Source organism: Coenobita brevimanus, chromosome 85, assembly GCF_032717465.1.
Source record: "Coenobita brevimanus isolate Jiangsu-jjx chromosome 85, ASM3271746v2, whole genome shotgun sequence".
Classification (NCBI taxonomy): domain Eukaryota; kingdom Metazoa; phylum Arthropoda; class Malacostraca; order Decapoda; family Coenobitidae; genus Coenobita; species Coenobita brevimanus.
The window spans coordinates 15,997,227-16,009,305 of record NC_137038.1 but is presented as its reverse complement, the minus strand read 5'-3'; the positions used below and the strand labels follow the sequence as shown (position 1 = coordinate 16,009,305).

The 12,079-nt window shown below is 43.0% G+C and overlaps 1 protein-coding gene across 2 annotated transcripts in view; it reads left to right on the top strand.

Annotated features, from left to right (window-relative positions):
* Window positions 1-12,079, top strand: part of RpS7 (ribosomal protein S7) — a 113,684-nt gene that overhangs the window by 70,306 nt on the left and 31,299 nt on the right. The gene's annotated exons all lie outside the window — the stretch shown is intronic.

Sequence of the window (12,079 nt, the reverse complement as noted above, 5' to 3'; positions counted from 1 at the left end):
AGTCAAAGAAGCACATGGGACACAGTGCCACCTTGCTTTCATTACATTCATAGGGAGTTTCTTTACATGTTTGTGGCTGACGTTTTGTTGTGCCACACACGTGGCAATGCCTGTAGGCTAACGCTGGGAACGCTACTAATAAAAAGTAGCGGCGCTTCCATTCCCGTTACTAGCTCGAAAAAGTAGTGGCATTACTGGTTTTACTACTTGATATGAAATGTAGTGGCGCTCCTGCTCCCGCTACTTTGGATAAAAAAAAAGGTAGACGAAGGAAAAGTTAACAAAAATCCGTGATATAGGAATACACTGTATACTGTTTGATAATATTAGTCAGTCTGAGTGGTTATGTTGCGCACCAGTAATATCAGTATATACTTATATTGGGAAAAAAAAAAAATATGTTGGTGTCACTTTAGTGAAGCTTAGAGCCGAAGGTACAGGACAAAGGTATTTACTGTATAATGTAACAAATGTTCTTTTACATTGTTACCTAGTATACCTACTGAAAGTAACATGCGTAAATAAAAGGCAAAAAAATGTGGCCTACCATTGATATGTATTATATAGATTTATGATATTTTCAATGATACCTATTTAAGATATGTAGGAAAACAAATGTAAAAATGAACTGGGACTTTCTTTTAAAGGCTATTTGTACAATAGCAATGTTTTTTCCATTACTTTAAACTGAAAGTAACCTACTGTTACGAAATAATAACGTAGTGAGTAAGAATTAGTCTGAAAGAGAGAGTGGGAGTTAAAGACAGGGATAGTTAGAGAGGTGTGTGTGTGTGTGTGTGTGTGTGTGTGTGTGTGTGTGTGTGTGTGTTAGCATAGCCTACATCTAGCTGATATCCTTATTTATCTTGAGGAAAGCAATCTTTTCAAAATTTGGAGGGAAAAAAAAAAAAAAAATCCTGTCTAATTATTGCACATTACTAATAAATAATAATTAATAGATTACTGATGTAATGTAGAACAAACATCATTAATTGACAGAATTGATGAAAGTATTATTTTTTGTCATTAATAAATACAACCAAACCGTCGGCATATCTATATGTACTCACTGACTCCGGACCTGTATTCGTCATGAGAGTAGCGAGGAGTGCGGTAACGCGTGAGTAGCGAGGAGTGCGGTAACGCGTGAGTAGCGAGGAGCGCCGTAACGAGTGAGTACGGCCAAAAAATAGTGGCGCTCTCAGTTCCGCTGCTGGCTAAAAAAAAGTAATGGCGTAACCACCATCGCTATTAAAATAGTAGCAGCACTATTCCCAGCTTTGCTGTAGGTTACATGGCTTGCAGGTGTTAGGTCAAGGTCCACAAGATGGTGACGTGAAAGGTACTGTGCGCTACTTAACCTGTCAGGCGTTGGCATCGGATACATTCCCTTCCTTGCACCTGTGCCCTGAACAGTTCCGTACTTTGCAAGGAGCTCGCATGCCAGTTCTTTCTCATGCTTCCGTAGAGAGAAACCCTTAACCCAAACCTCTTTGAAAAGTACGTAGCTGTTCAGGATCAAGATATCAAGAAGATGTAAGAATACCTTCTTGTACCAACGTCGGTTTTACGGAGGCAATCCATCTCTCCTATCCGCATGTCAGACTTATCGAGTTGCACGTTGATGATGATGTCATTCACTGCATCAGGCTTGAACACTGGTTCCTTGGTCCTGAAGTCTGACTTAACCCCTGAAGTATGGAATTCACTCAACAGGTCTGTCCCTCGAGCTGCAAAACAGGGTTGATTTTTCGACTTTCACCAAGATAAAAATTTTTCTTATACATTTCAAGAGACTGAATTTACATACCTGAAAATGTATGTTTCAGCCAGATTAACCAAATAGTTATCGCACAATCGCCTTTCAAAGATGCAAAAAAGTTACCGATCCCGCATGGATGAAAATAGAAAATGTACAGAAAATGCATTATTTATGGTAAATAATTATGTATCCATAACTAATGTCAATGTGAAGTTGGTAGGACAAGCTGCCATTGTGGCATACGCCTATAGCAACAAAACAAGCCAGGCGAAAAGTGGAGGTGGAGTGTGTATGGCTGGAGGGGGGAGGAGGATGGAGGGATAGGGGAGGAGGGAGAGTGGAGAAGGGTTGCTATGCACACACACCGCTGTAGGGGGTATGTTGGGTTATGGTTGGTTGGGAGGGGACAATGTGGAGATGACGCAGTGGGGCTGAGGGAGGTAAAGTGACGGTGGTGGGGGGGTTCCGTCTCCCTCACCTTAGGGGGCCAATCATGCCATACTACCCCAGACACTCTAGCTCTCATTGGTCTCATCCCATATATGTCACCAAAGGGGCAGAGTTACCCTCCCCCAGTTTTTTGTGTGTCTTTAGTGATCATGTGGGATAGGCTGGCGTGTCAAATTTCACAAAAGCACAATTGTGCGGCATCAGTCTTGAGGGGTTAACTGTGTCCTGCATAAACCCCTAATGAAGTGTGGTCAACATGTTCACCTTCTGCTTATCAAGCCAGTGAATGGCCAACGTTGAGGTGGTTTGGCCATATGGAGAGGATGGAGAGTGAGAGACTGATGAGGAAAGTGTATGTATGTGAGTGAGGTGGAGGGGGGGAGAGGGAGGGGAAGGCCAAGGATGAGATGGAGAGATGGAGTGGAGAGGTATAGTACATCCCCCTAATACGCATCTATATGGGCAGCAGAGGACGTCGCGTACTTGGAATTCACGTACTCTGAATAAATAAACTTATGGGAAAAATTACATATGGGCAACACTTGAGACTCCTTTCAGACCTAAGTATTGTACTGTACAGGGAAACTATCTAGGACATATTACCGAAGATAAAGTAAACCAACAAGATTATGGCTTTACTAAGTCAACAGAGATAAGGGTTAACTGAACCAACAAGAATGTGGCTGCTCACCTTAACCCAAGAGAAACAACAGGCGAATTGTCTTCTGCACCACTCGGTTTTGGGACTATTCAACATCATCAATTCGCCGTCACAACAATAACAAGACAATTCGCCGTCATTAACGAAGACAGCCATGGGTGACGCAAGAATAATTCAAAGGCAACTACAACGAGAAAGAAACGAGTTAATTAAACCACCAGTGATGGAGAGTGGAGACTTGTCTATGAGCCATTTCCTGGGGAGGATCAAGAAGATGATGCAATGTCTGAGGTGTCAGAAATAGACTTTGAAGGGTTTATGAACGAAGTGAGTGCATTAGCAAGTGAAAGTGTCGAAAGTGCTGGTGCCGAGAGTGGTGAGGAAGGTGGTGGGTCGAGTGGTGCAGGAGAGAATTTGCCGTCAAGTCAATTGCCCATCAGACAATTCCCCGTCAAAACATGGACTACTTCCTGTCAGGACAATTCGCACCCTGGACAATTCCTCGTCATTCTATAAATACATTATACTTATTAATTAATCAATTAATTAATCAATACTGTACTTTAATAACCATCAAAATCTATGTTCAGTAGCGTAGGCTTTGGATATTATTTATTAGTTGCACCTTTAGTCAATATTGACTAAAGGTGCAACCAACAAATACTACCCAAAGCCTGCGCTATTGAACATTGACTTTTATGGATCCCCCTGAAATATAGTTGTTAAAGTATTGATTAATTAATAATAAGTATACTGACAGGGAATCGCCCATGTTTTGACGGGGAATTGTCTGACGGCGAATTGTTTCGGAACCCTAGCATGCAACTCCTGCGCCACTCAACACACTACCTTCCTCACCATTCTAGTCACCAGCACTTTCGACACTTTCACAAGCTAATGCACTCACTTCGTTCATAAACCTTTCAAAGTCTATTTCTGACACCTCAGACATTACATCATCCTTTTGATTCTCTCCAGGAAATAGCTCATCGATAAGTCTCCACTCTCCATCACTGGTGGTTGGCTCTTCTTGGGGTGGCAATGTCGTGTGCTCGGGGTAAACCCCAGATTGGGCCACTCTTCGCTGTCGTCTCGCCTGTTACGAGTTCAGTTTGCATCACTTAAAAAAAAATACACTAAAATTTGATAAAAAATAGGTCCTTGTGTACAATGAGGATCAAGTACTCTGAACTTGCGGTCTATGGGTACCTACTATATATGGGAGAGGGGGTTGTGAATTGGGAGCAGGGCAGTGAAATGGAGAGGGACAGGGTGACATGGAGGCAGTTTGTTTGTGGCCACTGCATATGAGATTAAGGCATCTGGCAATAGATAGATAGACAGAGTAATCCCTCCACTATCCAATGTAATAGAGCCAAAGGCATGTTTGGAAAGTGAGTCTGTCCGGATAGTGGGCCCCTGCCTCCTGGACTAGTACTTATGGACCCTAACCCAGCCTAACTCAGAAAACCACCTACGTAACTCTCTACTGGACATGCATAGCACCTATTGAAGACCCTATTCACACAAGTAAGGGACAGAAAGTATGAAAAAAATGAAAAGGAACCAAGGAATGAGGAATTAGAAGTGAGTATGGAAAATGTGTAGCATTATACAGGGTACTTATAACATGTCTGTGACCGTTCGTTACGAAGGTTAACCTGCCTGCTCTAAGGCTCTTGCAGTGGTGAAAATGCTCGTGAAGCACGTACAGTAATCCAGTGTTGTGCTGCATTGAATCCTTTGCACTATGAGTTATAATTGTTTTTAACACTGCACATTCTGTTCTCAATGGCGCCACACCAGTTTCAACCGCCAGTTTACACTTTGTGCTTAATCTTTGCGCTCTGAATTCTAATTTTGTAACACTGCACAACACTGTAAATTCCCATATGGTCTAGTGGCGAGGTATTGCAGTTTATTCACTGTTTATTCACAAAAATGAGCATGTGCGGCATCCATTGAGTGAGCGTCAAGCCAGGACGGTAGTTAGGTGGTAACTCGGGACGGATGGGGGAAGGCGGGAAGCAAGCAGTGAGCGTAAACACAGCTGTTTGGCGCCGCACGTCAATTTCAAAGTATGGTTGAAAAAAATGTCAGTTTTTTTTTTTCCCCAAAGGCCCGGGCCCAAAATGTCCGGTAAGTGGGGAGTCCGGATAGTGGGCGTCCAGATCATACAGGGATAGAATGGCCAACATCTGACTACATTTCTGGGTTTGGAGGTCACATTTCTCATTTTTTTCAGAGAAGGTGGGAAAATTCTTCTTACTGGCATGGTCATTTCCGCAGGACTCAGTGCCATGTTCAAGTAAATACTTTGTCAGCTTGGGAGATGTGTAATAATTGTTCATGTACAGGATATGGTGCTTCTTGATATACCTGTCCATGAGCACTTTCACTACTGCATCAGAGAAACCATGTGGATCATCACTAGGTATATCAACATTATAGTAGCATAAACTCTTACGTCTAGTACATATCCAGTCTGGTAGTCAATAGGACGAAGAATTTCGTCCAAAATGGTGATGTTTTGATGGCACATACTGAATAAATGCTAAACGGCCCCAGAACAGAACAAGCGACTTGTCAGTCACAACTTTCTGAAACTGCCGGAAAAGCCTCGCAAAAGTCTCCTTGAGTGTATGGTAAGATGGGCCTTATTTTTCACAACCCGTCATTGGGTGCTGGACAGGGTTGTTATGATTTAAATAATTTGATTTAAATCAGTTTAAATCAGAGTGAAAAAATCGTGGTTGAAATCAAAATGGATTTTTGTTTTTGTTTTTATATAAATACAATAAAAGTTAAGAAGACAAAGAATGTGATGGATGTGTATTGTACAGATGCATCAGATCTGCTTGGCCTGTACTGATCTTGATCAATTCAGGCACCAGTAATTGCCTTTTGTTGCAAGGCAGATATTAAAAAACAGGAAAGAAGGCTCTTTGATAATAACAATAAATGTGATTATACTCAGGGTTAACATACGAACACTTCTTTGAATACACAGTAACATGATTCAGTCTGATGGTTATGATCCTGATTTGACAAAATATAAAAGACATGTTGGCAACTCTAGTATCTGTCAGTGTGAGTAACCTCTCCCATACCAAGAAGTGCTAGCCTGTGGTGCACTGCCTTACTCCCACTTCCCATTCATTTTTTTATTTTCAATTTTGTAAGTCTGTTTGATGAGTGATATATAATCATGCCTAATGGATGCATTGCAGCAAGTGGGAGGAAAAAAGGCCCGGTGTAGTACTCATGATGGAATTTCCAAAGGCAGAAACAGGGTTGGAAAAAAATAACATTTTGTAAACATTTTTTTTTTTTTTTTTTTTTTTTTTTTTACCGCGGGGCGTCACTTTCATGACGCTTGGGAGCAAGGGATCATACCGCGGGGCATCACTTTTGTGATTCTGTGTTATTTTGAATTCGCCCGGGCTTTCAAGTGGTGGCTTGTATCATCTTTCAGTACTGCCAATGTCCAACACTAGTCAGCACTCCTAATCTCATCAGTACTCCCATCCATTGTTGACAATTTAGCCATTTCTCCCCGTTCTTGACTCCCCTCCCTACCTCCCCTCCATTACCCTCTCCTCTCGCCTGCTCGGCCGTGCTACGCTAAGTAAATCTTCCCTGGAATTTTCCACTGATTTCTTCCATTGAAATAAGCTCTATGCCCTATTCTTATACCAAATAATATATACAAAAAAGAAATAAGGTAAGTGAGAGTGCCATACACCTAGAATTGGCTAATTTATCACCTGATAACACCTCACGTACACTCGTTTGCTAATTTTTGCTGTTTATTTCCCCTTGAAATATGCCGTATAATCTATTCTCTTAATAAAAATATATATATAAGAAAGGAAGGGAGAAGCCTAAGTGATATTTACATTCACCTGGAACTACCTAATTTATTATGTATTGTCTAGATTTCCTGCCAATCATTTCATTGCGTATATATTAGCAGCTGTCACCAAGCTGACATTGGGAGCATTGCACTCCCCCAAGGCAGCTAGGCCACCACACTGTATTCAGTTTACTGTAGTCTTTCAAAGTGAAAGCACATCGGATTCACGCCTGTCCAATTCCGCCGCTTTTTAGCCCCATGCAAAGGGCCCTGTGACCTCTCCCCCCTACTAAACCTCGTGTGGAAAGGAGTAAAAGGCTAAGTGACTGCTGTGGAATGTGAACTGGCTAATTTGTCAATGAAAATGATAGACAGTGGCTACAATTTTTCTGCTGAGTAAAACAGTGCAAGTGGAAATGTAAATAATGTGTAAACAGCAAGTGAAAGCAATAAATGTAAATATAAGTGAACAGTGGAAAATAGTTTTATAAGTTACTGCAAGTGACAGTGCATAACACAGTGTAAATAAAATATAAATGTAAATAATGTAAATAAAATAGAGAATGTAATTAGAAATGTAAATGAGTAGTAATATAAGAATACGAGTATATATACTAGGAGTAATGAAAGTGAAAGTTCACTCTAGCATGTATGAATACTATGAGTTATGAAAATGAAAGTGAAAGTGACAGATTCGCTCTCAACGCTAGTACAGTATACAGGACGAGAAAGTGAATGCTACGTATTTTACTGAAAGAGAAATTGAATGCCTACAGTGACAATAAACTACTATTACTGAAGGAAACTTATGGATAAAGACTGTAGATATATATGTTATATAGTAATAGAAATATAAAGTGTGAGTGTTTTTATGAATAATAAATGACAGAACACCAGCGGCGAACGATTGCAAGTGGGAAGGTCATACACACTCGTAATATTCATTGCTTTCACAGTGTTTTTATTTTTTTGTAGTATGGATTCCAAACTATTTGAGAATCATAGAATATTGTTTCTAGTGATAATATCAGGCTGTGGTAACCATATTACTGGTTGTCAGGAAGTGTAAAGTGGAGACTTCGTTACCCAACTTCAGAGGTCTCCACAAGTCCTATGGTACTCGACGAAGGCTCAACAAACATCCCAGGAGAAAGCTGAAGGTATGTGCCATATGCATATGTAATTATAATATTCTAGGACTAATAACTGATTTTTGGCAAATATTTTTAGAGAGTTTGTCAGAGCGTGAATATGCCCGCGAGACACGCAAGTCAAGCAAAAACAACCCCGTGGTTTAGGGGTTAATCTGATTTTTTCCAACCCTGGTGTTGGGCCATAATTCCTGTTGAAATGCAGGAACCATAATATGGCCAGGTACCTATCACGGGCCATATACGTCCCAAAGACAGGTGTGTGCACAAGCTCGTCCACTGACCAATAATCATGGAGCACGTGGTTTTTCACGTGCGCCATCATCATTGTCAACACAAGCCACACATACATTTCCCCCACCTCTACTTGCTGCCAATCCCTCATCTTTGTGCTCTCACCCACAAACATCTCTAGTCAGCGAACAGAGATAGCTTGGTGGAAGTTGATTTCATCCACTGGGTACTGCATAATTGCTGACGTAAAGATGGCCTGGAAGAAGGACAGGATTGTCTGTGGACTTGCCTGCAGCTCTTGCATCTGCATACCTTCTCCTGTTTTATCAAAGGCAGGTAGTGATGGCTGGAACCCTTCACCCTCCTTCCACACAAAAGTTTCAAACCTGCTGATGCCAGGGCCATTTGGGCATGATGTTGGCCCACCTGCACATTTCTTAGCACCACGTGTGGGGACACAGGGATGGCCAGGGGTGCGGGTGTTGGGGGGGAGAGGTGGAGGTGGGGAAAGACGAGGGTAATGACTCACCTGCGGCATGGAGTCCCTGAGGAGATGGTGGCTGGTCATGTTGGCCACGCAGGCCATGCATGGCTCTTGTTTCCATTTTCCCCACATAAAGGGCCAGGTTGTGGTGAAATGGCCCTTGTATTGCTGGGGTGGGGAGATGTAGGCCGTGGGAAGGAGAGAGGGCGTCGCAATTGTTGTGCGCGTGGTGGTTAGGTGTGGCGTCGGCTTTTATGTAACATATGTAGTATATGCATCGTCTCTTTCGCTTTTTCCTGCTCCAGGATCATGCGCCTCTTCCTCAGAGGGGAAGATGTCGCTCTCATAGGCTGGTCCAACCTCCTGATGCACTTTGATTGCCATTTCAGACGTGTCAGAGTGGGAAGGAGGAGGAGCACTTGAAACTTCACTCTCAGTATGATAACTTCCCGCTTTTTCTGAGGAAGTTTCACCACTGTCGGCTAAACTTGATACAGTTTCCTCCAAAGCACGCCCAATTGCACCATCACTGGCCCTTTCCTGGTCTCCACCAGCAGAAGTTTGGTAGGGGTGGATGATGCAAGGGGCCTGCGTGAAGAGTAATTGGAATCGGACAAGGAGGATTCTGAAGACAGCTCCACACCTGGGCAAGTCACGGCACAGACTGAACCACGTGTGTGTGAGATGCAGGGGGTCCCTCCCCACCCCTATGTACCAATATGACATGGCAGCTGCTTCAGATGGGGTCAGGAAGACAAATGTGGCTATATCTGTTACCTGATGGCACGTGCTGCTCCCTGGCGGTTGGGGGTTAGGCAGTCAAGTTTTGACAGAAAACTGGTTGAAAGTTCAGGGGGGGGGGGGAATGAAAATAGTATTAACCCTTTAAACGCGGAGCATCGCGTTTGCGACGATCGCCAAAAAGGACAACGGCAGATCGTCGCGTTTGCGATTTGAGTTAATTTTGAATAAACGCGGGCAAGGATGTTCCAGCTGGTAGTGTCTATCTGTACCGCCACCCTTTAGCTACAGTTAGCATACTTGACCTTTGTACTACTGACCTCTGTTGTTGCCAAGTATCGCATTCCCCCCCCCCTCCCACCACCACCACCACCACGTCCCGGCCAGCCTGGCTGTGATATATGGCAGTGTGCTGACTGCTCAGAATGGTAAATCTGCGCTCTCCTCTCTTAAGCAGTTTATGCTAATAGGAAATGCCTGTTTCCCCAGTTGTCACGTTAGCTTTTTTTCGCGCGGTTTTCCCCTGTTTAGCGTCAGTTTACCGCAGGCTTTCAAAGTGATATTATGGCGAGTTCTAGCTCTTCCGAGTCAGTGCGAGCGGCCGACAGGAACGAGAATAAAGTGATGGGCGTAAGGCAGATTAAAAGCGCGCCGCGGTGGTCTTTTGGGAAGTACTATGATTGAAATTAATGTAGTATACGTGTTTTTAGCTGTGAAAATGGAAACGTTTGTTGAGTGACGGGAAGACCGCCGCCGCGCTGCATGTCGGCCGTACGCTCCGTTGATTTTAGCCTTATTTTCAGTGCTTATTGTACAAATACGGATTCCAAACTACCTGTACGTTGTAGTATAAAGTTTACTGTGACAGAATGAGGCTGTGGTAGAGGGGAAACCGGGTTGGTGGAGGTGTGAAAGTGAAAATTTTGTTACCCAACTTTGCAAGTCTCCAGAAGTCCTTGGGTAGTCCACAAAGGCTCAACACCTGTCTCTGGAGAAAGCTGAATGTAAGTACTATCTGCCATACCAAGTATAATGTTCTAGGGTTAATCTCTGATTTTTGGCTAATATTTTCCTACAGGTACTCAGACCGTGATCCTACCCCGCCACCCGGGGGGGGGGGGCTGTCCATGGCCGCGTTTTAGGGGTTAATAAATAGTGTAGTAGATATGGCCAAAATATTTTAAGAATCACAATGTACACTCAAAAACCATTGCTAGGGGGAAAAAAAAAAAATGAACGTTCTGTAGTTAAGGTTGCAAGAATACTGCTGAACTTTGAACCCATTTTCTGATGTTTTTCTGATTTGGTGTGAGAACATATTTGCGCGACCCCTCAATTATACATCATCATCATCCAGACCTCCTCTCCCAACCTAGTGTACGGTGAAGAGTAGCAATGTCCAGACAGCCCAAATTTGCCATCGTTGGGCCACTCTTCCTTTCACTCACCATTCAAGCCCCCGGAATTGTGGCTTTATCTGATATGCCCAAGACATTCACCACATTCAGTAGCTTCATACAAACGTATCCGATAAAGTCAATCCAGACGCTGTCATATTAAAAAGGGGTGCCAAATCCCTGATCGTGTTCATCTCACAATATTCATCTAGCCAGCTCTATCTTTTGTCAGTCCTTTAGCCTCACCGACTTCCAAACCTCTCATTCCCACATACTCATTCAAGATATCCCCCCACCTTCTCATTGGCCTACCTCGCCTCCTCCCTCCTTCAGATTCGCTCAGATATACCTTTCTCACCACTCTGTTGTTATCCATTCTCTCCACATGACCATATCATCTCAGTACACTCTCTTCAATTCTGGTGTCCACAGACTTCCTTACTCCACATCTTTCACGAATCACATTATTTTGTATCCTGTCCACTGTCCGTACTTCACATACATTCCTCAGCAGTCCCATCTCCACTGCTGTCACTGTTGACTTTTCATTTTCATGCCACACCATAGTCTCTCATCTGTATGTGAAAGTTGGTACTAACACCCCTTCATGTAAATCTCATTCAGCTGCAACACTCAAGCCTCTGTTTCTTATCAAGGCCTTCATTGCACCAGCTACTTTTCTTCCTTCACTGTAACATCACACTGGGAGTCACTTTTTCTCTGAATATCCATCACTTTACTCCTTGCTACATTTACCTTCAAGGCCTGACTCTCAAAGACATCAGCAAAACTCTATACTGGTCTACCATGTTCTTGTCCGCTATTTGCAAGTAGTACTGCATCATCAGCATACAACAAATTTGAGATATTCCATCCATCACCGTTCATTACCAACGTCACCCCTCTCTCCATTATTCGTGTTTCTACTTCTCTCATCACCCCATCCATATATGCTGTACATTGAACAGCCATGGGGATGTCGAGCAACCTTGTCGCACACCCACACTGATCTTGAACCATTCACTTAGATGCCCATTTACCCTTGCACATGCTTCACTACCATCATAAAAACTCTTGATGGCACCTAGCAGCTTACCATCTACACCATAAATGCGCAAGACCTTCCACGATCCTTCTCTGTCTACTTTGTCGAATGTTTTTTCCAGATCCTTGAATGCCATAAACACCTTACAGTCCTTCTCACAAGCTTTCTCCACTGTCTGTCTTATTGCAAATATTTGATCCACACATCCTTTGCCACTCCTAAAGCCACTATGTTCACCACTCACTAGGACTTCTGATATCTCCCTTGCTTTCTCAATAATAATTCTTCCCCTACCATC